A 26,867-nucleotide genomic window follows, 5' to 3' on the forward strand; every position below is an offset into this window, starting at 1 on the left:
AGGCTCCCTGCCTGGAGCCTGCTTCTCCCTCTGCCTGTGTCTCTGCCTCTCTCTCTCTGTGTCTGTCATGAATAAATACATAAAATCTTAAAAAAAAAAAAAAGAAGAAGAAGAAGAAGAAGAAGCACTATCCTGGATGTCATGCTTTTGGGGACCTTTTTTCTGGTGCTGCAAATGATGGCTAAGGGTGAGTGGAGCTCCCGCTTGAGATGAGGGCTGGACCCAGATCCTCTCCATTTGCCTCCAGTGGGTGGAGGGATGCCTCTCAGCTGTGAAAGTCCCAAGCTCTAGAGAGGCAGTGCAGAAGGTGCCTCTGGTCAGGAGAGGCAGGGCATGTGGCATTCCTGCCACTAATTCTCCTGGCCTGAGCTGAAAGGGCCTTAGCTGGAAAGGAACTTATTTTTTTTTTTTAAGATGTATTTATTTATTTGGGGGGGAGGGGCAGAGGGAAACCCAAGGAGACTGCACTCAGCACAGAGACCAATGCAGGGCTCCATCTCACGACCCTGAGATCAGGGTCCTGAGATCATGACCCGAGCTGATACCAGGAGTCAGAAGCTCATCCAACCGTGCCACCAAGGCACCCCAGGAAAGGAACTTTGCCCAAGGCTATGCAACTGCCAAGTGGCAGAGTCACCCAGTCCAACTTTTCCATATTAGCTCTGAGAAGCAAAGCCACTTGCCTCTGTGCCATGAGTTTACCTGATATACCTTCTCACTTAAAGTCACTTCTTTCTGGAAAATGCTAGCTTCCTCCAGTGATACTTAAGCATTGTCATCAGACTGTGACTTAATTATGGCATGTAAACATAAATATAATATCCATTTTAATAAGTATCAATTATATTCATTTTCCCTGTAAATACTATAGCATCATGAGCTGTTAGTAACAAATTCTTAGGAATGACCCAAATAGCTATAAATCTTTGGCATCCTCTGATCTTTATTTATTTGTTCAACAAATCCTCATTTGAGTACCTACTGTGTATGTGGCCCTGTTTTAGGAGCTGGGGATGCAGCAGTGCACACAGCAGAGAGAGCCCTTCCTGCCCTCCTGGAGCTTACAGTTAGAGCAGGGAGAGGGCCAGAGACAAACAAACATGCACGGGAGCATGGGATGTTTAGTGCTAGCAAGAAAAACCCAGGTAACACAGGGGGAGGAGAAGAGAGAGGGTTGTGCTATTTTTGACCATGGAAGATCACTAGGGATATAGTGGATTGAACAGTGGACCCAAAAGATATGTCCACCCAGAAGCTCTAAATGTGACTGTGTGTGGAAAAGGGTCTTTGCAGATGTAACTAAGTTATGGATCTTGAGATGAATTCATTCTGGATTATTCCAGGTGAGCTCTAAATCTGATGAATAGTGTCCTTATAAGAAGAGAAGACAGACAGCCAGAGAAGGCCACATGAAGGCCCCAGTGACCATGTAGGCAAAGAGATTGGAGTGATGTGGCTACAAGCCAAGGAAAGTCTGGAACCATCAGAAGCTGAAATAGGGGATCCCTGGGTGGCTCGGTGGTTTGGCGCCTGCCTTTGGCGCAGGGCGCCATCCTGGAGTCCCGGGATCGAGTCCCGTATCGGGCTCCCGCATGGAGTCTGCTTCTCCCTCTGCCTGTGTCTTTGCCTCTCTCTCTCTCTCTCTCTCTCTCTCTCTATCATGAATAAATAAAAAATAAAAAAATCTAAAAAAAAAAAAAGGAAGCTGAAAGAGACCAAGAATTCTCCCTTAGAGTCTTCAGAGGGAATGTGGTTCGCTGACACCTTGATTTCAGACTTCCTGCCTCTGGATCTGTGAGAGAATAAATTTCTGTTGTTTCAAGCCCCTGACTTTGTTATAGCAGTCCCAGGAAACTAGTACTCATAACTTCTGACCCACCTTGAACAGAGTGAGGAAGTAACTATGCAGGTATGTGGGGGAAAGAGCACTATGGGTGGAGGCAGATCAAATGCAAAGGCCCTGAGCAACGGGGAAGAATTGGGGAACAGCAAAAACCAACCTGGCTACTGCAGCGGGCTTGCGGGGGGCGGTTCTGTGAGAGCAGGTCAGAAGGAGCTTGGTGCTAGGGCCTGGTGGGAAAAGGACTGGCCTCACTAGAGGGTTTAGGGTAGTGGGGTGACATGACCTGATGTGGTCCATAATCGGACTGCTCTAGTCACCAAGATGCGGATAGCCTAGGGAGGTGGGGGTGGAGACCCATGCTGCATGCCCCCCAAAGTCACATCAGATTCCAAAAGCATTGTCAAGCTCACATGCTTTCCGGAAGTTCTGGTGGGAAAACAGAAGGGGAAGTTATACACAGCACACGCCCAGTAAATGCTGCCCTCCTTCCTCTTTAGAACAACTCAGCTCCTTTTTTTTTTTTTTAATTTAATTTGCATCCCAAATCCTCTTAATTTAACAAGTCAGGATCTGGGGCTACCTGGCTAGGTGGCCTCTGGTGCATTTCAACTTCTAGCCCTTCCGTCTCTCGTGGGATTGGATGTGACTGTGCAGGCTTCCTGAGGTCTTGCTGAAATGCCCGCATATGTCTCAGCCCTTGCATGGACCAAAGATTGAGACGGTGCCACAGCCCTTGGGAGAGTCCAGGGCCAACTGGTCAAAGGCCAGAATCTTGCCCCCAGTTTTGAGGATGTGGCTCTGGGACGGCCACCTACTCGCAGTGTGCACGCCTTCCATTTGGACAACTTTCAGACACACACATCATTGGTTATAGTCCCTACAACTACAGCCGTTTGTCCTCTTGGACAGGAAGCTTCATCTTCCCTATCATGGGGAAAGGGCCAGAGGCCACCATTGGTGCGACTCATGGACACCCTCTTCAACACAACTTGGTTAAATGTGGAGTCAGTTTGTCTAGCCCGAAACCTGTAGAGCTTGACCAACAGTCTCAGTTAGGTGTCCTGGCTCTTGGGCTCCTTGCACCTAATCTTTCTGTCCTCCTAGTAGCCAGTGTCGGCTCCCATGATGGCTCTTCCTGCTCAGCCAGGTCTGGAAAGATCTCTCAGCTCCTTTTTGAATCCATTCACCATAGAAGCCACTGGTTCTTTCTCTAGGCAAAGTCTGTAATAGCCCAACAAAATCTTCTGCAAGCCTCAGGAAATGATACCAACCTTCCTGATGATCATCATCAACATTATCTCCTCTGGCTCAGATTTTGTGCCAGTGAACAAGCATGTTACATAGATTGCTTATCTCCCTCCAAACTCACGACAACCTAGGAGGTGGATACTATTATCCTCATATGCACTTTACGGATAAGGAAGTTAAGGCTCAGAATGGAGGAGGAATTTTGCTCAAAGGCTATGCCACTGACCAGCAGAGGAGTCAGTCCTCTGAATTCAGTTAAGGCAAATGTAACTTGGGTTGGACTGAGGTGGTGAAGTATCAGTACGTATTCATGCAAGCATGACCTGGCAATGGTATCCACCTGCTACCCTTTTTTTTTTTTTTTAATATTTTATTTATTTATTCATGAGAGACACACAGAGAGAGACAGAGGCAGAGGGAGAGGGAGAGGCAGGCTCCGTGCAGGGAGCCCGATGTGGGACTCAATCCCAGGACTCCAGGATCATGCCCTGGTCCAAAGGCAGGCGCTAAACCACTGAGCCACCCAGGGAGCCCCACCTGCTACCCTTTTTATCCAGTCTTCGCAGTGGCCTTGAGAGTGACCAAGTGCAGCCAGGAGACTCAATAATGACCTAACTGGTATTAGGAATTTCCAGGCCCCTGGGGTAAATCTCAAAGTGATTGGGCCTCAGGCCCCCTGACTCCACCTGTGACTACCGCCCTCCCTGCCTCCTCCCCAGGGTGTGGTTTAGTAAATGCACTCTTTAGCCACCTGTTCCAGACTTGCAGGGTTGGAGGGCTCCTGGGATATCATCCTGTCCATACCAGCTGGTTCAGTATCTCCTATAGGATCTCAGCTCAGTGATTAGGCTATGTGCAAACACTCCACTGGTAAATTGCTCCTGAGAGCTTCCATCCCATCTCTGGGTACCTCTAGCTGCTGGAAGTGGAAAGAGCACTAGAAGAGGAGAGGTGACCTGGCTAGTGACCTTGGACAAGTTACTTGCTCTCTGGGTCTCAGCGTCCTCACCTGTAAAATGGGAAATTGTAGGGTGGTGGGTGAAGTGGAAATAAAACAATACAAGTGACAAATGAAAGTTCTTTTTTTTAAATATTTTATTTAGTCATAAGAGACACAGAGAGAGGCAGAGACATAGGCAGAGGGAATAGGAGGCTCCCTGTTGGGAGTCTGAAGTGGGACTCGATCCCAGGGCTCTAGGATCATGACCTAAGCCGAAGGCAGACACTCAACCGACTGAGCCACCCAGGCACCCCATAGGTCAAAGTTCTTAGCACAGGTGCACATAGTAGGTGCTCAATAAGAGCATTCACTGCTAACAATACAAATGTTTGACCTTCCTGGTAGGCAATTCCAGGTGTAGCAAGAGTTCTAAATGCTCATTCTCTGTGCAAGGCATATATATTAATACCTTTTTATAGATGAGGAAACAAGTTCAGTGGCCACCCAAAGTCAGACAACTTTAGCCAGAGTCTGGCTCTTGATACTATATAAACTTTACATGGGTCTGAAGTCAAGGGCAGAGGGTCCCCACAGGGATCGTCCTCTTGCTCTCTACTTCAGAGCTTCTGAGAGTGCACACAGCACCAATAGCTTTGCAAGGAATGAAGCAGGAGCCCCAGGCAGGGGCACAATTTGCTCGAGGTCACCCTGCAAGCAAGATTTTAGAATCCCAACTCCTCCCCATTCATTGCTCCTCAGTCACACGCTAACTCCTGAATGATGGCCTTGCCTCGTGGACATTTTCCAACTAAGATCTGACCTGGCACTAGTCTTCCTCAGGCTCGAACTGACCAGAGCAAGAAGCACGTCCCATGGGTTCTATCCAAACTTGCTGAGTAGGTACATGAATTGCCCCATAGCATATTTGCCATAGATCCACATTTCCCATCTGCACTATGAATCAGTTCCAAAGTCCGTGCCATAGCCTCCAAGGCCTGGCCTGATTTGCACCCTCTTCACACTCCTACACATACACACACACACACACACACACACAGACCCCACCCCACCCTCCACTTCTCCAAAGTCATCTGTCATCTGCAATCCTTTAGCCCTGCCCAGACTGCTCTTGGTTTCTCAGTGCTCGATGACCTTTCCTGCCTCAAGAACTTTGTATGCACTACTCCTCCACCTGGAACTCTCCCCTGGGCCTCCCCTGCCCTCCTGACCATAAAGAACCTAGTTCTTCCCGTTCTTTTTTTTTTTTAAAGATCTATTTATTTGTGATAGACAGAGAGAGAGAGAGAGAGGCAGAGACACAGGCAGAGGGAGAAGCAGGCTCCAGGGAGCCCGATGTGGGACTTGATCCCGGGACTCCAGGATTGTGCCCTGGGCCAAAGGCAGGCGCTAAACCGCTGAGCCACCCAGGGATCCCCCCCATTCTTTAAGATAATCTGAATATCACTTCTGCATCGAAGCCTTTTGCTGACTAAGCTCAAGCAGCTAGAACTAAGTAGATAGTCCTGTTTGCTGCTTCTTGTGACTTTTATCACAGTTAGTAATGGTATACTTAAACATTTTATAGTTTAGATTGTGGGTTCCATGCAGCCATGCTGGCTTTATTTACCAGGGCCTAAAAAGAGTCTGGCACAGGGCCTATCACGTGGCACTCAGAAGAGGTTTGGTGGTTGCATAGATAGAAGAAGAGAAGGAAGGAGAACTGGATGTGGGGTTGAAAGCTTGGGGTCCTCATTGTAGCAGCAACTGAACCACAGACTTGTGAGGATTACTTTGGTTCTCTGAGTCTGAGTTTCCCAACCGGTAAGACAACACTAGCCCCTGGGGATGGTTAAGGGAGGTAGTGTGTGTAATAGGCAAGGCCAAGAACATAGCAGGTGTTAGGGGTTAAACTGTGTCCCCCCAGAAAAAAAATACATTGTCATCCTAAGTCCCAGCACCTCGGTGAACTTTTTGGGAAATAGGGTCTTCGCAGACCCTATTAATTAAGATGAGGTCATCCTAGAGTATGGTGGACCCCAATCCAATATGACTAGCATGCTTATAAGAGAGAAATGGGAGAGAGATGCCCTGTGCCAATGTTAGCAGAGATTGGAGTTATACATCGGCAAGTCATGGAATGCCGGGGATGGTCGCCAACGGTGGAGGTTGCAAGAGGCAAGGGAGAAGTCTCTAGAGGCTCCAGAAGGAGCATCCCCTGCAGACACCTTGATTTCAGACTTCCAGCTTCCACTGCTGTGAGTCAACAGATTTCCAGTGTATAAGCCAGCTAGATTGGGGGACTTTTTACAGAAGCCCTTAGGAAACGGATCCTGTAGATACTCAACAAACGTCAGGCTGGTGTGCCTTCCTTCTTTTTTGCGCTCTCAGATGTTTCTCTGTTTGTGGATGTGTAGTCCCTAGGAGTCAGTGTGGTTCTCAAAGTCTCTGTGTCCAATTCACCGTGGTCCTCAACATGCAGCACAGAGCTAGCCCATGAGTGCTTGTGAATTGTGACTAGAACACATTAGTGTTCTTGTAAGAGCCCCATGGCACTCAGTGGTGGGAAGAAAAGGCCAGTTTCCTGTAGTCCTTGCCTGGCTGGGACCCACCCCATGCCATACACTGGGAAGCAAGGTACAAGAACTTGTCCAGACTAGCTGTGGGGGTAAACGGAGAGGATCTGGGGCCACCCCAGGTTTCCCAGTGGTGGGACCTGCTTCTCTGCATGGCATTCCCTCCCATTACTTCTCAGGCCCTTGTCTTGGTATGTCAACCGGGGAGGCCTTTCTGATGGAGAAGAGGGGATGACAGCCTTCCAGATCACCCACTCCAGGGTGGAACCTGGCTGGAACTTCCTCCCCAACAAAAGGCCTGGCTGCCGACAAGCTGCTGGTAGGTGATGTTCACAGTTTAATATCTTTTTTAAAAAATATTATTTATTTATTTATTCATGAGAGAGAGGGAGAGACACAGGCAGAGGGAGAAGCAGGCTCCATGCAGGGAGCCCAATGTAGGACTCAATCCCGGGACTCCAGGATCACGCCCTGGGCCTAAGGCAGGTGCCAAACCGCTGAGCCACCCAGGGATCTCCCACAGTTGAATATCTTGATTAAAAATCACCTCCAAGTGCTTTACATGCCAATCGCCCAGACACACAGTCCTCTTGGGCGTGGAAGAGCAAACCAGTGCAGAGGAAGCCTCATGAATTGCTTCCTGTTGTCCATAAGGACAAGCGATCAGGGCGGAAGCGGGGAGATTGGGAACAAGGTGTGGTCAATATCCTGCCTTGGGCTCTTGTAGCTAAACTTTGGCCTTGCTTCCCACTTGGACTTGTAAGGTGGGAGGTTTCCCTAAACGTCAGAACGGGCTTGATATCCTGGGTGACTAAATCCAGAGATTACTGTTTGCTACTCGAGGGTGCTCTGGTTGTTTCTATTTTAGGGATATTGAAGCCAGCTCCGAGAGAGGAAGTAATTTGTCCAAGGTTGCACAGCTGCTGGACTTGCACCTAGCCCAACTGCAAGTTCAGGTTCAATAGGGCAGTGCATGCAGACTCTAGCTCAGCAGTGGGGAGAGGGCAAAGCTATAATATGGGACTGGGCGAGGGGGTATGGATTATATGGGGAAGGCCACGAGGTAGCTGTGGACAGTAGAGACTTCACCAGCAAGGTGAACATGTGCAGGAGGTGGATCTGGGGCCTAGGAAAAAGGTCAGAGTGAGGAGAGTGAGTTCAGGCTGCAGAGTGGATAGAAGCACCCAGGAATATGCTGAGTGGCAGGGGTGAAGCAGTGGAGTGACAAGGGGTGGAGGAAGAGGGAACCAGAGAAGGGTTTAGGAGCAGGGCAGTAGCCAAGCCAAGCCAACAAAAGGCTGGTGTTTGTTGCATGTTTGCTGTGTACCAGAGACAGATCTGATCCCCTATGTGGATTTACTTATTCCCTCGCTACAGCTCTCTGAGGTAGATAGTGTTATATTATGCCCATTTTACAGACGAAGAAACCAAGAGGTAAAAGAGCTTACCTCTGTCAGTAAGCTAAGTGGTAAAGCCTGGGTTCAGCCCAGTGGCCCAGCCTGGGTGCTTAGCCAACCCGCCACCCTACCTGTATGTAGATTGGATGGTGGCTGGTGACCTTGTTGACTTTTCTTTGATTTGGGGTGAGAGGCAAGAGTGAGGATAAAGTGATAAGCCCTTGAAACAAGCTTGAGAAAAGATAACGAGACTGGGCATTTACACGGCATCTTTGAGTCTACAGAGGACACCATACCTCTAATTTTGTTTGGCTCTTAACATAACTGACAGAGGAGCAGGACAGGGCCATCATCCCTCCATCATTTCATATACTAGGAAATGGAAGCCCTGTGAAGGTCAGTGAGTTCCTCAAGGTCATACTGTGAGGCTGTGTCAGAGGCTTGACCTCAACTCTTTATTTAAAAAAATTTTTTTTTGAGTTTTATTTATTTAACCATTCTCTACACCCAACACAGGGCTTGAACTCACGATTCTGAGATCAAGAGTCACACACTCCTCCAACTGAGCTGGCCAGGCGCTCCTTGACCTCAACTCTTCAGATGCTGGAATGGGATTGGCCACTCCTGAAGGGAACGCAGGGCCGCTGAGAGGAGAGAGAGGCGTCAGGAGGGGCTGAGGGCCTGGGGAAATTAAGAGAATAGGCCAAGAAGGAGGGTGTTCATTGATGGCCTTGACCGAGCTTCTGAGCTGAGGTGACCAGTTAGAGTCCTCAATGAGGGGAGACACTGGGGAGGTTCTCTGTTTTGGGTTCTTATCTGGGCATCCTTCTTTTAAATCTGGACTCAGGCAGGACTTTAATGGAAACATGTTGCATAGTAGCAAGAAGAGGGCTACAATCAAATCAGGGTGCTTGCCACTTAGTAGCAGCGTGGCCTGGGGCAAGCCACCTAACCTGCCACTTAAGTCACAGTGTGGCCAGGGGCAAGCCACCTAACCTGCCATTTAAGTCACAGCGTGGCCAGGGGCAAGCCACCTAACCTGCCACTTAAGTAGCAGCCTGTCCAGGGGTAAGCCACTAACCTGTCCAGAGTCCTCCAAGTCTCTAACTGCAAATGGCAATCACCTCCCCCTGCCGACTATCTACCAGCTATTCTCGGGGTAGGAACAATGTGCGTAGAGCACCTGGCCCGCAGATGGGGTCAGTAACCAGGAGCAGGTATCGTGGGTGTTGGGTGACAGCTGAGATTTGTACATTTTCTTTTATTTTTAACAACAGACTTTTTGAGGGGCACCTAGGTGTCTCAGTCAGTTCAGGGTCTGCTTTCTGCTCAGGTCATGGTCTCAGAGTCATGGGATTGAGCCCCACATCAGGCTCCCTCTCTCCTCCTCCCTCTGATCCTTTCCCTTGCTCCTACTCTCGTGCTCACTCTCTCTTTCAAATGAATAAATAAAAAATCTTTTAAAAAAAAAGTAAAATAAAATTAGACTTTTTAAAAGCAATTTTAGGTTCACAGCAAAACTGAGGAGAAAGTACAGAGATTTCCTGTATACCTCCTGCCCCACACCCCCCCACACATAGCCTCCCTCTTTTATCAGAGTTGGCTTCATTGAAATTTTGTTTCCAAAGTTCAGAGGAAAAAAACAAAGTGGGAGGATGCTTTTGAAATCTTCCTGCCTAAACCCTTTGCTGTGCAGAAGGGGAAACTGAGCTCCAGAGAGGGAGGTTATGAGCAAAGCCAAGGTCAGAGAGCTGAGGAAGCCTTGCTCCTGCTTTCTGCCAGCCTGTGCTGTGCAGCATCACAAAGCATCCTGGACCCATGGATGTGGTTACAAAACCACTGCCCCAGCTGGCATCAGCCTGAATCCTTGCTGGCATCCAGAACATTTGGGCCAGAGGCACTAGGAGTTGTCATATGCTCCCTCTCACGACCTCACCCTCATGCAGGGGTCAAAGAGCCGCAGCAGATGGTCCTGGGGCTGGAGACCTGAAATCAATGATCGGAGCTTACACCAAGTGGGACTCCTCTGCTTCCACACCAGTTGTGCCTTCACACCAGAGTCCTCTGGCCTCCTTTGGTTCCCAGCAGATCATAGCCCTCAGGAGCTGAGGAGGAACTACTGTTATTCTGGGTTGAACTCTGCTGATCACCACTCAGGAGCTTTAAAGGTCGCCGGCAGGGTGGTACTCTAAAGAGTGAAGGGTTCGTGTTTGAGACACTGTTTTCAATTGCTCATGTGAGCAAGCAGGGTTGTTTTCTCTCCTTGTAGCCAAACGGACTACATTACAGATGGCCATCCAGTCGTTTGCCCACAAATCGGCAGGTCTCATGACGGGTTGGTGAACGCCACGGACAAGATGACTGCTCTCCTGGGATGCATGCAGGTCTTGGTTTGGGGGGAAGCTGAGTTTAATGACTATACAAACATACAACCAAGATAATTTCATCTGCTGATAAGAATGATGAGTAAAAAACCAAGACAGGGGGTTGCCTCATGACTGGGAAGTAGGCCATTCTAAGTTGGGGATCAGGGAAGGTGTCTCTGAACATATGACATTATAGCTGAGCCCTGAACAAGAAGGAGCCAGCTACGCAAAAATATGGGAAGAGGGGATTGAGCAAGTGCAAAGGCCCTGAGGTTGGAGTTAGTCAAACCTTCCAGGATTTATCAAAATAATCTGAAGGCTAGGGAGCTGTTTTGATAAGGAAACAAAGTAACCAAGATACTTTCATTCTCCAATCTGTAATCTTCCCCTACCACCTCTAAACACTACTAATCCTAGTTAATTCCTGCTCAGTTTAAATACTTTGTCCCCTAAGAAGCCTTCTGATTTCACTTTATGGTTCAGAAAATCTGGTCTATGGCAAAAATGAGAAAAATAAGGTCAGTAAACCCCATGTGTGTGTTTGTGTGTGTACAGCTATGACATTGCCAGCTGTGTTTGTCTCTGAGAATATCTGACATAACATTGTTACTATTTTTATTTTTCACTGTTCATAAATTCTTTCACAAAATGATGAGTGTAGATGACAGCTAGGTTACCAATGTAACATGTTGATCAGTCCACAAATCCCTCCTATTTGGAGGGAGATTTCACTGGTTTGTGAAGTCCAGGTTTGGAAGCCCTTGGCAGCTAGACTCCCAAGCTTCCTTTACTGGCCTCTCCTTTGTTCCAGACCACCCTGGCTTTCCCACACCCTCTCATCCTCTCCCTCCCTTCTTAGACTGAGCTCCAAGAAGGCAGGCCCCACCTCTGCCTGGCATGGAGTCAAACCCAGCACAGGTGCTCAGAAGGTGTTGATTGAACCATCGCACTGTGATTTGTGAGGAGGTACACTCAACCCAGATGAACCTCAGAATAGAAAATTGCGAGCCAGCTCGTGAGAAAGAGCTGCGCAAGGGAAGACCCCAGACTTCAGAGCCAGAGTCTGGATTCAAATCCTGCCTCCTGGCTTCAACTCCCCTCACCCCCAGCAGCACGGCTTAGGAAAAATCACTTTCCCTGAGCCTCGCTCCCTCACCTGTGATACGGGGATGATCATATCCAGGATTCTTTTGAAGAGCAAAAGACATGTTTGCAGAAAACCACTTTGTAGGTGGTATGTAAATGATAGTTCCCCATGGTCGTCCCTCCAGCACCGGGCACAGTGCCCAGCTGGCCCCTTCCCAGTCTGTACTTCTGCTTCTGCCAGGAGCCTGTGAGCCGGGTGCCTCGCAAGTTCTGAACAGAAAAGCTCAGTGCCTGGCACCTGGTGGGTGCTCAATAAGTAAATCAACGGAACGATGATAACCCTGGGCAGGTCACTCCCCCTGCGGACGGGGTTTCCTCTTTGGAAGCGGGTAATCTCCCGGTTTCATCCTCTCTGGTGCCTGTCGTACTTAATTATTTGCTTTTTAAGGACAGGACTAGGAATCACATCTAAGGAAGGTGGGTGTGAAGAGAGACGTTGATTAAAAGGTTAGTGCACATTTTTGGTTCCCACTTTCGAATGTTCCAGAATTTATTTTTGCCTCCTTAATAAAAAGAGCCATGTCACATCTCTTTAGCTTGTCTTCTGGGTTTCTTTAAAAAAAAAAAAAAAATAAAATAAAGTCTTTATTTTAAACCGCCCACTCCAGCCATCCCAGGACGCGGTTAGGAGGGGGCGCAGACAGGTGGAGCCAGCGCCCGGAAAGGCGGGGGTGCCCGGGGCCGCGGGGGGGAGGGGGGCGGCGAGGGGGGGGCGGCGCGGCCTCGGCGGGGTCTGGGGTCGCGGGGCTCTGGGCTCGGGGCGGCCCCCTCCCCCTCCCACGGCCCGCACGTGGCGGGGGGCGCTGTCGCGGGCAGCCCTGCCCCCAGCCCCAGCCCCAGCCCCAGCCCCAGCCCCGCGCAGGCAGCCGGCGCGCACGCCCCGCCCGGGGACCCGCCAGGGCCAGGGCCAGCGCCAGGGCCAGGGCCCCGCCGCCCGCCGGTGCGCCCGCCGGTCCGCCCACGGGGCCCCCGGCCGGAGGGGCGGGGCGCGGCCGGGCCGGGCCGGGCGGGGCGGGGCGGGGCGGGGCGGGGCGGCCGGCGCTGATGTAATCCGGCGGCTGGGCGGAAGGATCTGGAGCGCGCCGGGCTGGCGGGGCGCTGAGGCCAGTTGCCGGGTAACGGAGCGGAGCGGCCGCGCCGCCTCCCGCCCTCCGCCGAGTGGCGCCCGAGCCGCCGCCGCTTTACGTAAGGCGCAGGCCAGGGCCGCCGGCGCTCGGCAGCCGCTCCAGCCCTCGCCGCGACAGGAGGCGCCCCCGCCGGCCGCCGCCGCGCCGCACGGCCGCTCGGCAGGTACCGCGGGCGGGGGCGGGGCGGGGCGGGTCGGGTCGGCGCGGAGGGGCGCGGGGCCGGCCTGGGGCGGAGGGAGGCCGGCTGCCCCGACGGCCCGCAAGCTCCGCGGGAACCCGGCCGGGCCCGGAGCGCCCCGCACGGCGGCCCGCGGCCCCCCCGCCCCGGCCCCCCCGCCCCGGCTCCCCGGCTCCCGGCTCCCCGGGCCCCGTGCCGTGCGCTCCGGGCTCCGCGCGCGGGGGCCGCACGATGAGTCCGCACAATGGGCCGGTGCGGCGGCACTGGGAGCGGCTGGCGGCGGGGAGGCGAGGCGAGGCGGGGCGCGGACGGGGCCGGGGCCGGGGCCGGGGCGCGGGGCCCGGGGCCCGGGGCGGGGGCGGCGGCGGGGCTCCCCGGGGGCCGGCGGGTGGGCGCTCGCCGCGCTGCCCCGGCCCGCGCGTGCCTCCGCCCCTCCCCTCCAGCATTGTCCTCTGGGGGCCCGGGCGGGGAGACCGCCGCGGGGGAGGGGCCGCGGGGGCGGGCCGGGCGCTGAGTGACGGGCGCGCGGGCCTGTGGCGCGGGGTCCGCGGAGGGGACGGGCGCGGGCGGGACGGCGGGGCCCCGGGGCGCGCGGCTCCCCCCTGCCCGGCTCCCCCTCGCCCTCCCATCTCCCCCCTGCCCGGCTCCCCCTTCCCCTCTCGGCTCCGTGTTGCCCTCCCGCACCCCCCTGCCCGCCCGGCTCCCCCCCTGCCCAGCTCCCCCCTGCCTTCCCGGCTCCCTCTTGCCGTCCCTTCTCCCCCCTGCCCTCCCGGCTCCCCCCTGCCTTCCCGGCTCCCCCTTCCCCTCTCGGCTCCCCGTTGCCCTCCCGCACCCGCATGCCCTCCGGCTCCCCCTTGCCCTCCCATCTCCCCCCTGCCCGGTCCCCCCCCTGCCTTCCCGGCGCACCCCTACCCTCCCAGCTACCCCCTGCTCGGCTCCCCCTTGCCCTCCCAGCTCCGCCCTGCCCGGTCCCCCCCTGCCTTCCCGGCTCACCCCTTGCCCTCCCATCTCCCCCCTGCCCGGCTCCCCCTTGCCCTCCCAGCTCCCCCCTACCCGGCTCCCCCTTGCCCTCCCAGCTCCCCCCTGCCCGGCTCCCCACTGCCCTCCCAGCTCCCCCCTACCCGGCTTCCCCCTGCCCTCCCAACTCCCCCCTGCCCGGCTCCCTGCGTCCCCCGGCCGGGTACGCGGACTTGGCGCGTGCGAAATGCCGCCTGACGCCCGCGGGTGTCGCGTGCCGCGGGGCAGTGCGCAGGTGACCTGGCGTGCCCGGCTCGGGTGGCTGATCCCCGGTCGTGCTAGGACCCAGCGTTGATTTTGTCTTTTCACCGCCTTTTCGTTTGGGGCCTCTCTGGGCTAGGTGTAGAGAGTTAACCCTAGGAGAGGGTAGAGGCGATGGAGCGGGGAGGGGACGTGCGGCTCCTTGCAATGATTTCATTCTGGTTTTTGCTAATCATGACCTGGGTTGGATACTTGGATTCATTGTCCCAAGTTTCTAAGATAGGTTTTACATCTTTGGGCCTTTGCTTGTTTAAGAAAAAGAAAAAAACCCCAAAAAACCAAAACCCGGTGGTAGAAGATGAGTGAAGGGGAGGTGGGGGCAGGCAATTTTGATAATAGGTGATGCTGTGGATAAAACTGTTCCATCAGATCCCGAAACTAGAATTCTCCTGTGCAGTGTAAGACCCGTGCCAGAACTCCTTGACCATTTTGTAGACTATGCACTTAAAGCGGGGGCGAAATCTACCAGTCTGCATCCTGAAGGTCAAATATTCTGTCATTGGTTGTTTTGGATTGATCCATTCTTAAATGGGTCTCAGGATGTTTTTTATGCCATTTCTTTGTGACAAAGACCATTTCTAAAATTGTGCCTTTGCATGCCTTTAGGTCAGCTCCTTGCAGTCATTTACTTACTGTATATACTAGATTCAATTGCTGTACCTGTTAAATAATGAATGTTAGATTATTTAAAAAGTCATTTACTGCTGCAGTTTGGGCACGTGTCAGTTTTCATGTTTGTCACTTTGGCCCCTGGAATATTGAATGGAGGAGGGGAGACTACTACTCTTAAGTGTTTAATTCCATTTAAATGGAATTAGAGGGTTTTTTTGTTTTTTAAAGAAAAGTGCGCCTTTAACATGGCATAAACATGAAGCAAATCTGTAATGATTTTAATGGTAATTAGCTTATTTGTTATACAAATTGGAAACATTTAGGGAAATTACATGGATTTTTAGTATTTCTCTAATGGTATTATAGACCACTCTATAGGGTGGTAAAAGTAACAGTTTTCAAAGGCAGTAGGATTATTTTTTTATTTTGCATTGTGTGTCTGGCTTTTCTCCCTGTTTTAGCAGCATTTGACTTGGAGCAATTAATGGTCTCTGAGTCAGTTTTCTGGTCTGTAAGATGGAAGAAATGATGACACTGTCCCACGGGGCAGTTGGTATGATCAGGTGAGGGGAGATGTGAAATAATTCTGTCAACAGTCCTCTTCTTTTAACATATTAGATTCGTACTAGTTTGCGAAGCCGCAGACTCCTCTCTCGGCTGATGCTCTCTCTTTAGACTCCTCCCCACCTTCCTGTGCACACTTTTGCCTGGCTGCCAGAGTCCTCTGTCCTAAACACAGATCACATCTTGCCAGTCTCTGGCTCAGAGAGCTAAGATTGCCTGTTGTTTGGAGCCTAGATTCAAGGCCCCTTAGCCTGGGCCGAGTCATCTCTGAACTTTATGTGTCCTGTCACCTTTCTACACTGTCCCACAGAATGGGACTACACTCAGTTCTCAAAATGTGCCCGGCTACTTCCTTCTTTGCTTATGTCCTTTTTTCTGATTGCAGTGCTTTCCTGCCCTCTCCGGTTTTTTAAAAGTCCACACCCAATTTTATGTCCTCTGCAGCCCTTCAGAAACCCTGTCAATGTGAGTTATTCATTACTGCAGTCATAACCCTCTGTTTTGCTTTCATGATTGCCTGTATCTCCTTGCATGTTGTATGTGAAACTCTGGCTGTGGTGGCCGTGCCATTATTTTACTCCTAACACCTTGGTCAGGGGCTTAAACATTAAAGTATTCAAGTGTTTGCTAAATAAAGTCGAAGTCTGTCATCTGCATTATGTAGTATGTTTTCATAAAGTATTTTAATAGTACCAACCACAATGGTCGATGTGCAGTCTTACTACCTTGAGGATAGTTAGTACTTAGAATATTTCTTTTCGATTATGTTTGATCTCTTGCATAATACTAGGTGGTATTTTTATACAAAGTAGAAACAGCCACCTCTGTCGTCTGTGTCTAAATTTCTAGGATCCTTGAGCCTGCACTGCAAACTGAGAAGTCTGTACACCCCTCTTTTGGGTAGAGTGATGCAGAGCCCAAGTTTTAAAATATTTCCTACCTTTCAAATAAAATTGCCCTCCCAGCAGATTAAAGTTTGTTTTTTCCTGAGCGATTTTTTTGTTCAAAGCTTTTTTTTTTTTTTTAAGATTTGTTATACATGTAAAAAGTAACTTGCTTTTGGGGAGGCTTATTTAAAGAACATTAGGCCTGGATTTGCACGATTTGGGTTGGTGTTTTGGCTCATCTCTCACCCCCTGTCACTGGGGGCAAGTTGGTTAGATCTTTCTTGGACTCCGTGTCTTTATTCTGTGAAATGAGAACAGTCTTGTCTGTGCTATTTTTGCTTTGCAGCGTCACTTAAAGTGGCTATACTTTGTGTGTGGCCTGTCCTCGTTCAGGTATAAGCTGACATGATGGCTTCACCGCACATTTGTCCTCCTCATAACTGAGGCTGGAAACTTTTTGAGTCTTCCTTTTACCAGGTCTGCCTCCACGTCTCTTTTCCATCACCTTTCTCTTAGCACATCCCCTAGCCTGTCCTTCCCGTCCTCCCATAGATTATTACTGTAGGCCTGCCAATGGCCTTCCTTTTTCTAGTTTCTCTGGTCCTCCTGTGGTCTGTTACCAGAATTGCTCAGGGGGTAGGTCAGAGCCCATCCCCCCTAGGATGCACTGTCCCATCCCCCTCCCTGCCCCCAACCAGGCTGTTCTACATCCTGTAGGATGCACTGCTCTCCCCAGGATGCACTGTCCCCCCACCCCCACCCCAGGATGTACTGCCTCCCCCCATGCACTGTGTGGAGGTTCTTGACATTCCCTCTCCCCCCCCCAATTCGGCCACACCTGAGAGTTATGGCCTAGTTCTATTGGGAGGCTTACTCCTACAAGGATTTTCACCTTGGAGACACTACCACCAGTTGGGAATTAGTGATAAAGCAATCCCTTTAAGACTGATGCCGCCTGGCCTCGTTCAGCTTTCAGCCTCATTTCTCCTGCACCTCTCTTGTCACCTCGTATTTCAACACCAGACCTCTGGCGGCTATCATGCTTGTTTGTCCAGTTCCTTTACTTTGGAATGTCCTCTGAGTCTTGCTCTTCCTAGCAAAGTTCTTAATTCTGGAGGCTTGGCTTCAAGGCTTCTGCTTCTATGAGAGAAGCTTCTCCTGATTTTCAGAATTAACTCTTCCATCATTCTTCTCCCACACAGTGCTTGACTGATGCTTCCACTCAGTTATTTCTCCTTGTGACATTTTATTTAGTTCAGTCTTTACGTGATGGTCTTTCCTGGATTTTAAACTCCTTGAGGGAAGAGAGAGAAACCTTATCCATTGCTGCTTCCTTCTAGTGTGCAGTGTGATTTCATACAGCACTTACTCATTAAATGCTTGACTGAATTCAGTCACTCTGCAGTCTCTGATTTCAGTGGAGGGGGAGCAGGGTTGGAATGGCTCTCTGTGAGAGCTTTGTGCTCCCCCAGGATACAGAACAGGGCCCAGCACATAGCAAGTGCTCAGTAAGTAGCAGCTGTTAACCATTATTTTGAGCAGGTGTAGAGAATACTAGTGGTTGTATAAGATGATAGATTGTATATGTTGGTTTACTGTAACAGTGTTCACAAATTGTGTCTGGGGCACCCATATAAGTGTGTATAAGTGGGGATCCCTGGGTGGCTCAATGGTTTAGCGCCACTTTCGGCCCAGGGCGTGATCCTGGAGTCCCGGGATTGAGTCCCACGTCAGGCTCCCTGCATGGGGCCTGCTTCTTCTTCTGCCTGAGTCTCTGCCTCTCTCTCTCTCTCTCTGTGTGACTATCATAAATAAATAAAAATTAAAAAAAGAAAAAGTCCTCTGGGTTTTCCACCTGCAGCCCTGTTCTTTCATTGATTTACTAACAAGTGGAAAAGTGAGTATTTGGTTGGAGAGGGCTCTTGCACTGCACGAAGCAGATTCGCGACAGTGGTCCTAAAGTATTCTGAAGACAGGTAGACCTATCTGTAGGTGAACCAGGTTTTTTGCACATGGCTTAAGAAAGTCAGTGGAAAATGGGAATTGTTCTTTTCACCGTATGTTATTTTTCAGTAAAGCAAATGTTTTCATTTTAATCTTTTGTAATTATTAAATGATAGAATTTCTATTTAGAATATTTGGAGTGACTGTTGAAAAAAATTTATTTTAATAAAGATTTATTCATTTGAGAGAGAGCATGGGGTGGGGAGAGAAAGCAGACTCCCCACTGAGCAGAGAGCAGGACTCCTCTAGATCTCAGAACCAGAGATGAAGGCAGACAGTTAACCGACTGAGCCCTGTGACTGTTGAAATTCTAATTTTGGTATTTTCTCTAAACCATTTCTAAAATCTTTTTTTTTTTAAGTTTTATTTATTTATGATAGTCACAGAGAGAGAAAGAGAGGCAGAGACATAGGCAGAGGGAGAAGCAGGCTCCATGCACCAGGAGCCCGACGTGGGATTCGATCCCGGGTCTCCAGGATCGTGCCCTGGGCCAAAGGCAGGCGCCAAACCGCCGCACCACCCAGGGATCCCCTCTAAACCATTTCTGATCACTAGGCTTTCTCATAGCTTTGTGTCTCTTCCTTTGTCTGGTCATCATTCTTATTACCGCCCTGGCTGGCGAAGGGGAAACTAGGTGAGGAAAACCAGCTATAATTTTGAAACATTTAATTGTTTAGTTACTATTTTTAAGTTTATATGTATTACTGATTGAAAGATGTATCCAGAAACTTTAAAAAGTGGAATCTGTTCTAACATAATATGGAATTCCCTATTTTCAGCAACATAGGTGAATGTATTGATTGCTATTTAATTTACATTGACTGTACTTAGGATTATGAGCTTTTTTGAAAGACATCATTGAAAATCTATATATTTTTAATCTTTCTTAAAACGTGCCTCACAGAATTGGGGATGATAGGGCTATCCCAGCAGATGAACTAGTATCTACATTCAAAATAAACGCAGTGAGATGGTTAGTTTAATAATTGCAATATGCTTGAGAATGTGCTGCTTTGTGTTTCTAGCTAGAGTTCTAAAGAAACGGTAGTTCTGTGAATACGGGCACTGTGTGTGTGCGTGTGCGTGTGTGTTTGCGTGTTTGTGTTTGCTTCTCTGGTGATGGGAAGCGAGCTGGGCACTGTCAGCGGTCCTCAGGGTACCTGGCACAGGGCAGTGTTGCTCAGTACATATTGAAATAAGTCCGTCACCTATGGAGGAGAAAAATCATGGAGATAAATAAATGTAAGGAAAATGTGCCTTAGTACATTTTCAGATTTATTTTTTGGTGATGCAGTTGTTACTTCAGTAGGGCAGGGGGTAGAAAATGAGGAGGGACTTATTTCCCTTTTCAGCCAGGAGTTTCTAGCTCAATTACATTTTCCAGAGTACCTTTAGAATCTTAATAGCCAGTACATAACTATTTCAAAATTGTTTGCCCAGTTTGAGGATTTATCCAAGCCCTTAATTTAATTTATTTATTCAGTTACTAGCTTTTCCTTAGGTGTCTGAATAACATTTTGCTTCTTAGCATTTTCTGTGAAGATTTTAATGGAGAGAAAGGTGAAATGGAATAGACACTTTTTAAATTCTTTTTTTGGTGGTGGTTATGTACCACTGCTTTCTTTCGTAACCACCATAGATAATTGAATACTGATTGCATTTTTATTTTGTTTTGTTTTTGCTAGTACCAGCAAAGGAGTTTCTTGTTTTTATGAATTTAAAAAGTTTATTTAAAACTGTTAGGGGCAAAAAAAAAAAAAAAAAAAAAAAAAAAAAATAAACTGTTAGGGGCGCCTGCGTGGCTCAGTCAGTGAAGCGTCTGCCTTCAGTTGAGTTCATGATCCTGGGGTCCTGGGATCGAGCCCCCATGTCAGGCTCCCTGCTCAGTGGGGAGTCTGCTTCTCCCTCTCCCTCTGAGCCCCCCGGCCCCCATGATTTCTCTCCCTCTGTCAAATAAAATAAAATATTAAAAAATATTTTGGGGGGACGCCTGGGTGGCTCAATGGTTGAGCGTCTGTCTGCCTTTGGCCCAGGGTGTGATCCTGGAGTCCCGGGATCGAGTCCCACATTGGGCTCCCTGCTTCTCTTCTCTCTGCCTGTGTCTCTGCCTTTCTCTCTGTGTGTCTCATGAATAAATAAAATCTTTAAAAAAAAATTTTTTTTTTTAAATTAAAGTAGAGGTGCCTGGCTGGCTTAGTTGGAAGAGCATGTGACTCTTGATCATGCAGTCATGAGTTCGAGCCCCACATTAGGTGTAGAGATTACTTAAGTAAATAAATATTTTTTAAAAATTAAAAAAAACTGGGACGCCTGGGTGGCTCAGCAGTTGAGCATCTGTCTTCTGCTCAGGGCGTGATCCCAGGGTACTGGGATCGAGTCCCACATTGGGCTCCCTGCATGGAGCCTGCTTCTCCCCCCACCTGTGTCTGTGTTTCTCTTTCCATGTCTCATGAATAAATAAATAAAATCTTTAAAAAATTTTTTAAAAAAACTATTAAAATATATTTCGTATGATTCATCAAAACCTTGTTCCAAATAACAGTAACTATTATAAAATCTGTTTTATTTGTTTATTTTTCAAAGATTTATTTATTCATTCAGAGAGAGCGGGAGAGAGAGGCAGAGACTCAGGCAGAGGGAGAAGCAGGCTCCATGCAGGAAGCCTGATGTGGGACTCGATCCTGGGTCTCCAGGATCACTCCCCAGGCTGCAGGCGGTGCTAAACCGCTGCGCCACCGGGGCTGCCCAAAATCTGTTTAATTTTTTAAAGTACATGTTAAGAAATCTAAAAAAGATTAAAAGATGAAAAGTAAAGGGACTCCTGTTTGGCTCAGCTGTTGGGCATCTGCCTTCGGGTCAGGGTGTGATCCCAGGGTCCTGGGATCAAGTCCCACATTGGGCTCCCCGCAGGGAGCCTGCTTCTCCCTCTGCCTAGGTCTCTGACTCTCTGTGTCTCTCATGAATAAATAAATAAAATCTTAAAAGAGAAAAGTCTTCTTTTGCATTCTCCTTCCCCTCCCGTACTCATCCTGTACTGGGGAAAAAAAAAAAAAACACTGATTAAGTTTCTCGGATGTCTTAGGAAAAAAATATACCAATGCTTCTAAAAAATGGAGTCATTGTAGAGAGTGTTCTATGTTTAAGCAAATCCTGAACTTTGTATCTTGGAATGCTTTCCATATCAGCACAGACAGATCTTCTTTATGTACAGATCTACCTCCCTGTGGGTTTTTTTTTATGTGCCTCCTATTCCACTGTATGAATGTGCCAGAATTTACTGAACTAGTTGATGGGACAGACTTCCGTGTTTTATTCTAACACAGTGTTGCTGTGAACATTCTTAACACGTGTCTTGGTGAACTTCCATGAATAACCTCCTTACTCTGAGCAGCCTAAAAATGATCAAGTTTCTAACTTCTCTAAATCGTCATTGATCATGTTAAAATTCTTCTTGGTGGGTATGTTTTAACAGTTCCAGACATTAGGCTGGATATTTTCTTCTTTCAGGTAGTCCTGTGATATAATTTTGTGCTACTGAGGAAGAAGTTTTTGTATTGCACGTTCAGTGTTAGGGTAACAGAAATTACAAAGCGTCAGGGTCGGCTTCATGAGCCAGCCACCTGTGCAGTCACACAGGGTCCTCATTTGGTTTAATGCTTTTTTCTTTTTTCTTTTTTTTTTAAGCAAGGAGCCCGATATGGGGCTCCATCCCAGGACCCTGGGATTATGACCTGAGCTGAAGGCAGATGATTCATTGACTGAGCCACCCATGTATCATAGCCTTGATACTGTTAAGAATTTTGATCGAGGCCTACATTTTCACTTTGCATTGGACCCTACCAATTATGTCAGTCCTATAAAGACTTCAAAAGAATTTTTTTTGATAGGGGGAGCAGAGGGAGAGAGAGGAAAAATCTTAAGCAGGCCCTACACCCAATGTGGAGCCCAATGTGGGGCTTGATCTCACTACCCTGAGATCATGACCTGAGTGGAAATTAAGAATCAGATGCTTAACTGACTGAGTCAACAAGGCACCCCAGTCCTGTAAACACTTTTTAAAGAAGTACCCCTCATTTTCATGCCTCCTAATTCTCCCTGTGAATGACCACCACTAACAATTTAATTATACACTTGGAGACTTTCTAATGCATATACAAGTCCACATAGGTCATTCTTGAGTCTTTTTAAGTCTACTAATTAAGTCTATGCAAACTCCGTGTGTATTTTCTTGAGAAACCTCTAATGATCTAGAATGCTGCAAACTTAAAAAAATTTTTTTTGGGCAGCCCGGGTGGCTCAGCGGTTTAGCTGCGGCCCAGGGCCTGATCCTGGAGACTCGGGATCGAGTCCCACATCGGGCTCCCTGCATGGGAGAGAGAACCAGGGAGCCTGGTTCTCCCTCTGCCTGGGTCTCTGTGCCTCTCTCTCTCTCCCTCTGTGTGTGTGTGTGTGTGTGTGTGTGTGTGTGTGTCTCATTAATAAAATAAATAAAATCTTTTAAAAAAACTTTATATATATATATTTTTTTTATTGGAGTTCAATTTGCCAACATACAGTATAACACCCAGTGCTCATCCTGTCAAGTGCCCCCTCCTCAGTGCCCGTCACCCAGTCACCCCATCCCCCCACCCACCTCCCCTTCCATTACTCCTTGTTCCTTTCCCAGAGTTAGGAGTCTCTCATGTTTTGTCACCCTCTCTATTTTAAAGGAGCTTTATTATTTTTTTATTTTATTTTATTTTTTTTAAATTTATTTATGATAGTCACAGAGAGAGAGAGAGAGGCAGAGACACAGGCAGAGGGAGAAGCAGGCTCCATGCACCAGGAGCCCGATGTGGGATTCGATCCCGGGTCTCCAGGATCGCGCCCTGGGCCAAAGGCAGGCGCCAAACCGCTGCGCCACCCAGGGATCCCTAAAGGAGCTTTAAAGGGCTCCTGGTTAAGCGTCTGCCTTTGGCTTAGTTTATGATCTCTGAGTCCTGGGATCTAGCCCTGCATTGGGCTCCCTGCTCAGCGGGGAGCCTGCTTCTCCCTTTCCCTCTACTGTTTCCTCTGCTTGTGTGCCCTCGAGGTGCTGTCTCTCGCTCTCTTTCGCTCTCTCTCAAATAAAATCTTTAAAGGAGCTGTAAAAACAGCGGTAGAAAGTTGGTACTGAACTGCAGTTTTAGATTTCGTATTGGTTGGTTTGTGTTTTTAAAGCATGCTTTACTTCAAGCTTTAGGGAAACAGTTTAAGTTTCAGGCTGTTAAGATACCTATCTTTGGGATTTCATTTGCTAAAATCTAGTCAAATGAATCCTAACCCATCACAGGCAAGTCAGGAATGAAAATAAGGTTTAACCATCAGTTGGGGTCAATTGAACAAGGGATCACTAGTGGGTATACAGGATTATTTGGGGCTTTATTTAGTTAAAAAGTGATCAGAATGCTTAGAAAGAGCTACAGAGAGTGGGTAAGGAGGGGAGTGAGTCCACACTTGTTCAGCAGCTCCTTCACAGCAAGCCTGGTGTGAGGGACCTCAGGAGACTCCTGTATCTTCTTGATAACCTTGAGAGGTGGTGTCCTTTCCATTTTATAAAGGGTGCAGCTGTGGCTCAGAGGCCTCAAGAAGTTTCCCTAAGGTTACAAATAACATGTGACAAAGCTGGAGCCCAAACTTCTAAACTTGGAACTTAGTCCATTTTCTTTCCTCTGCCCTACTCTTCCTAGAGGTTTATTCCTTCCCACAATACTGTTTACTGCCTGCAGTGTCCTAGGCACAGATGCCATGATGCTCAGACATGCAGGAGGCTTACAGGGATTTGCCTTGAGAGGGAAAACGAGGGAGCAGGAGTGTGGAATTGCAGACTGCTGACCTCTGTGCAGGTGAGACCTTGCACAGGGGAGCGAGGGGAGGAGGAACCCGATGGGAGGAGCTACTAGGGGGTCTGTGACAGCCTGGGTGGCCTGGGTCTAGTACTTCCTGCTGCTCAGCATTGCTGAGGGTGGCCTGATATCCTTGCTTTGGTGACTCTGAATGTGCCACAGCGAGAGGCTGTGGGTCAGCTTGGCTCCCCACAGCAGGTTCTTGTGAAGGGTCAGAGCAGGGCACCCCCTGGTCTCCACTCACATGCAGCACTGTTCGGTCCTGATGAGATGAGTAAGCACATGGCTACATATGTCAAGTGAAAATTCCTGCTAAGAGAAAAAATAAAGCAGGAGATGAGGGTCATGTGGGATATGTGGACAGGAAAGGGCTCTCTGATAGGATGCCACTTGAGCTGAGACCCGAAGGAAATAGGGGAAAGAGCTAGGATGCTATCTGGGGAGCAGAGTATCATCCAGAGGGAGAGCGGAACAGGTGAAAGACCCTGATTCTGGGTGTGTTATGAAGGTGGACTGTGTATTTGCTGGTGGGTTAGTTATGAGATGTGAGAAGAGGATGAAGGATCTAGATGATGCCAAACCTTTTGGCTTGAGCAGTGGAGGCATGAAGTTGCCTTGGCTGATATTGGGAAGGTCTCAGCAAGGATGGTGGTTGTGAGAATGCAGTTTTTGTATTTTTTTTGAAGACCTGTTACAAGTTGAGATGCTAGTCAGACCCCTAACTGTCTAGTAGCCTCATGACTCTAGAATTCTGGCATTCATGAGAGAAGCAGAGTATAGTTTGGAGGAATTGCTACCTAGATGGTATTTAAAATCATGGGACTGGAGATCATGTAGGATGGTGCTGTTCAGTAAGCTAGCCTCGAGCCACATGTGGTTTTTGAGCACTTAAATTGTGGCTAGTTTGACTTGAGAAATGCTGTGTCATACATACACCAGATTTCCAAGACTCAGTATGGGGAGAAAAGAATGTAAAATATCAATGATTTTTTACCTCGATTATGTTTGGGGTGATTATATTTTGAATCTATAGAGTTAAATAAAATATATTGCTAAAATTAATTTTACCCATTTCCTTTTTAATGTGGCTACTGGAAAATTTGACATTGAATACTGGTAACTTATATCTTGCTGTTGGGTGGTACTAATGGAGGAAGCACATGTAGGTAGAGAAGTCCAAGGACAGCCTGGAGAGCCAGCGGAGGGGAGTTGGAGGAGGGTGGTGGTGATATTAGTTGTAGTCTATGGGCAAGTGAGCTTCTCTAAAGTTTCTCTAGAACTTGTGGAAAAGAATCAGAGAGCAACTGGGCCTGGCCACTGTACAGTAGATGGGCTTAACTCTTTAGACAGGAACAGATTTCAGACATGGTCTGGAGGATCAGGATCTTTCCCTATGACTCTTTTTGTTTTTGGTTTTGTTTTAAAGTGAGTTTCATCAGGACGAGGATGCAGCCTGTACAGTGAGAGCTTTGCTGTAATGTGGCCTTTGCAGAAGAACCACACAGTTGAAGAAAGCACACACACGTAGGAGCTTTGATGCAGTTAATGCAGCCAGGTGACTCTAATGACCCTCAAAACCTTGGTCTCAGGCTCTCTCCCACCTTGTACCTTTGCTTGATGCAATTCCTGTAAGAATATCTTACCTCCCTTCTCATTCTGTGTTCAGTAGAGTACCTTTTAATGTTCACTTAGGCCCTGGAAGTGGACTCAGCCACCCTGAGGGAGGGCTTTGTTACCATCTCTCTTGTCATTCGGTTCCGGTGCATGATCTCATGTCCAGGGCACTCCCGCCCTGAGCGTCTTCCAGAGACCTGGAGCTGGGACCAGGCTTTGACCCCAGTTGGTCTCAGGACCTTGCAGGTGCTGCTGCTCACGGGCTGCTGCTTATTACTGCACCGGTGAGGACTGGTGGGCACCAGTGGCTGTATTGTTACAGTATCAGGCGAAGGTTTCTTCCTTTACATCTTACTCTTTTTCCCCCTGCATTTCTCCCATTTCTAAACGTACACATGCACATTTAGGAACAGTGTTCATGACAGTTTTTTCCCCTAGCTATGTGGTAGAAACTGTCATGGAAATGGAAACTCCTCTGAGTGGACTTACCCAGGCCTTGCCAAGGCAGGCAAAGGAGTACCTTGAAAAGGACCTGGTAGCATCTTGCAGTCTGCTGTTGGCTAAAGTGGGGCCAAAGCTGGTCTCACTTTCCCTCTGGCGCAGGGTTCAGGTCTGTCAGCTTCTCAAAGTGTCTCTAGGTCTGTGGGGATGGTGAACAGTAGTGGCCAAGCCAAAAACTTTGATTAGGAAGGATATGCTAAATGCAACGTAAAAAGGCTTTGCTTTGATCTTTCAAAATTGTGAGACAGCGAGGCTGCAAGTTGGATGAGGGGCCAATGGTGGACTGCACCTGGACTGCAATGGCCCTGGTCTGCACCTGCCTCTGGATCCTGACTACAGTTTAGTGTCTTAATCCATAAATGCAGAGGTTTGGTTTAGCTCCCTGTTTTTTCATGCTGTAAAAGTGGTATCTGGCACACAGCAGGTGCTCAAATGTTTGTTGAATGAATGGATGGATGGGAGGGAGGGAGCCTAGACACTTAGGGCCTAAGGTGGTGGGGGGAGGCCAGGAGTTTGGGTAATCCCTGTGCTCCTCACCTGTGCCACTATAACCTGTTTCAGGCATAGTATTAGGTTTTGCCTCTTTGAGAAATGTCTGAACAGCACTAGATGAGACGGTGTCTCAGAGTGTTACGTCATCATGCTCCTGGCACCGATGCCTGTGCATTCCTTCCTCCTCACCATCATATTGCATGTTCTTTTCATGAACTGGAAGCTGCAGGAGC

General features: G+C 48.8%; 2 protein-coding genes and 1 pseudogene across 11 annotated transcripts in view; 1 reads left to right on the forward strand and 2 right to left on the reverse strand.

Annotated features, from left to right (window-relative positions):
• Positions 1-26,867, reverse strand: part of PPP2R2C (protein phosphatase 2 regulatory subunit Bgamma) — a 947,578-nt gene that overhangs the window by 397,971 nt on the left and 522,740 nt on the right. The window lies entirely within an intron of this gene.
• Positions 2,456-2,967, reverse strand: LOC112653163 (60S ribosomal protein L18-like; annotated as a pseudogene).
• The window catches only part of KIAA0232 (KIAA0232 ortholog), a 94,088-nt gene continuing 79,846 nt past the window's right edge, over positions 12,626-26,867 (forward strand). For 3 of the 10 annotated variants that reach the window (XR_007409614.1, XR_003132728.3, XR_007409613.1), the window contains exon 1: positions 12,627-12,803. The gene's annotated coding sequence lies outside the window, so the exon portion shown is untranslated. Of the gene's footprint in view, positions 12,804-15,718; positions 15,738-25,387; positions 25,583-26,867 lie in introns of those variants that run through there. The other 7 variants (XM_025438376.3, XM_049108013.1, XM_025438379.3 and 4 more) reach the window with 6 other exon arrangements.

This window comes from Canis lupus, chromosome 3 (genome assembly GCF_003254725.2).
Source record: "Canis lupus dingo isolate Sandy chromosome 3, ASM325472v2, whole genome shotgun sequence".
NCBI lineage: Eukaryota > Metazoa > Chordata > Mammalia > Carnivora > Canidae > Canis > Canis lupus.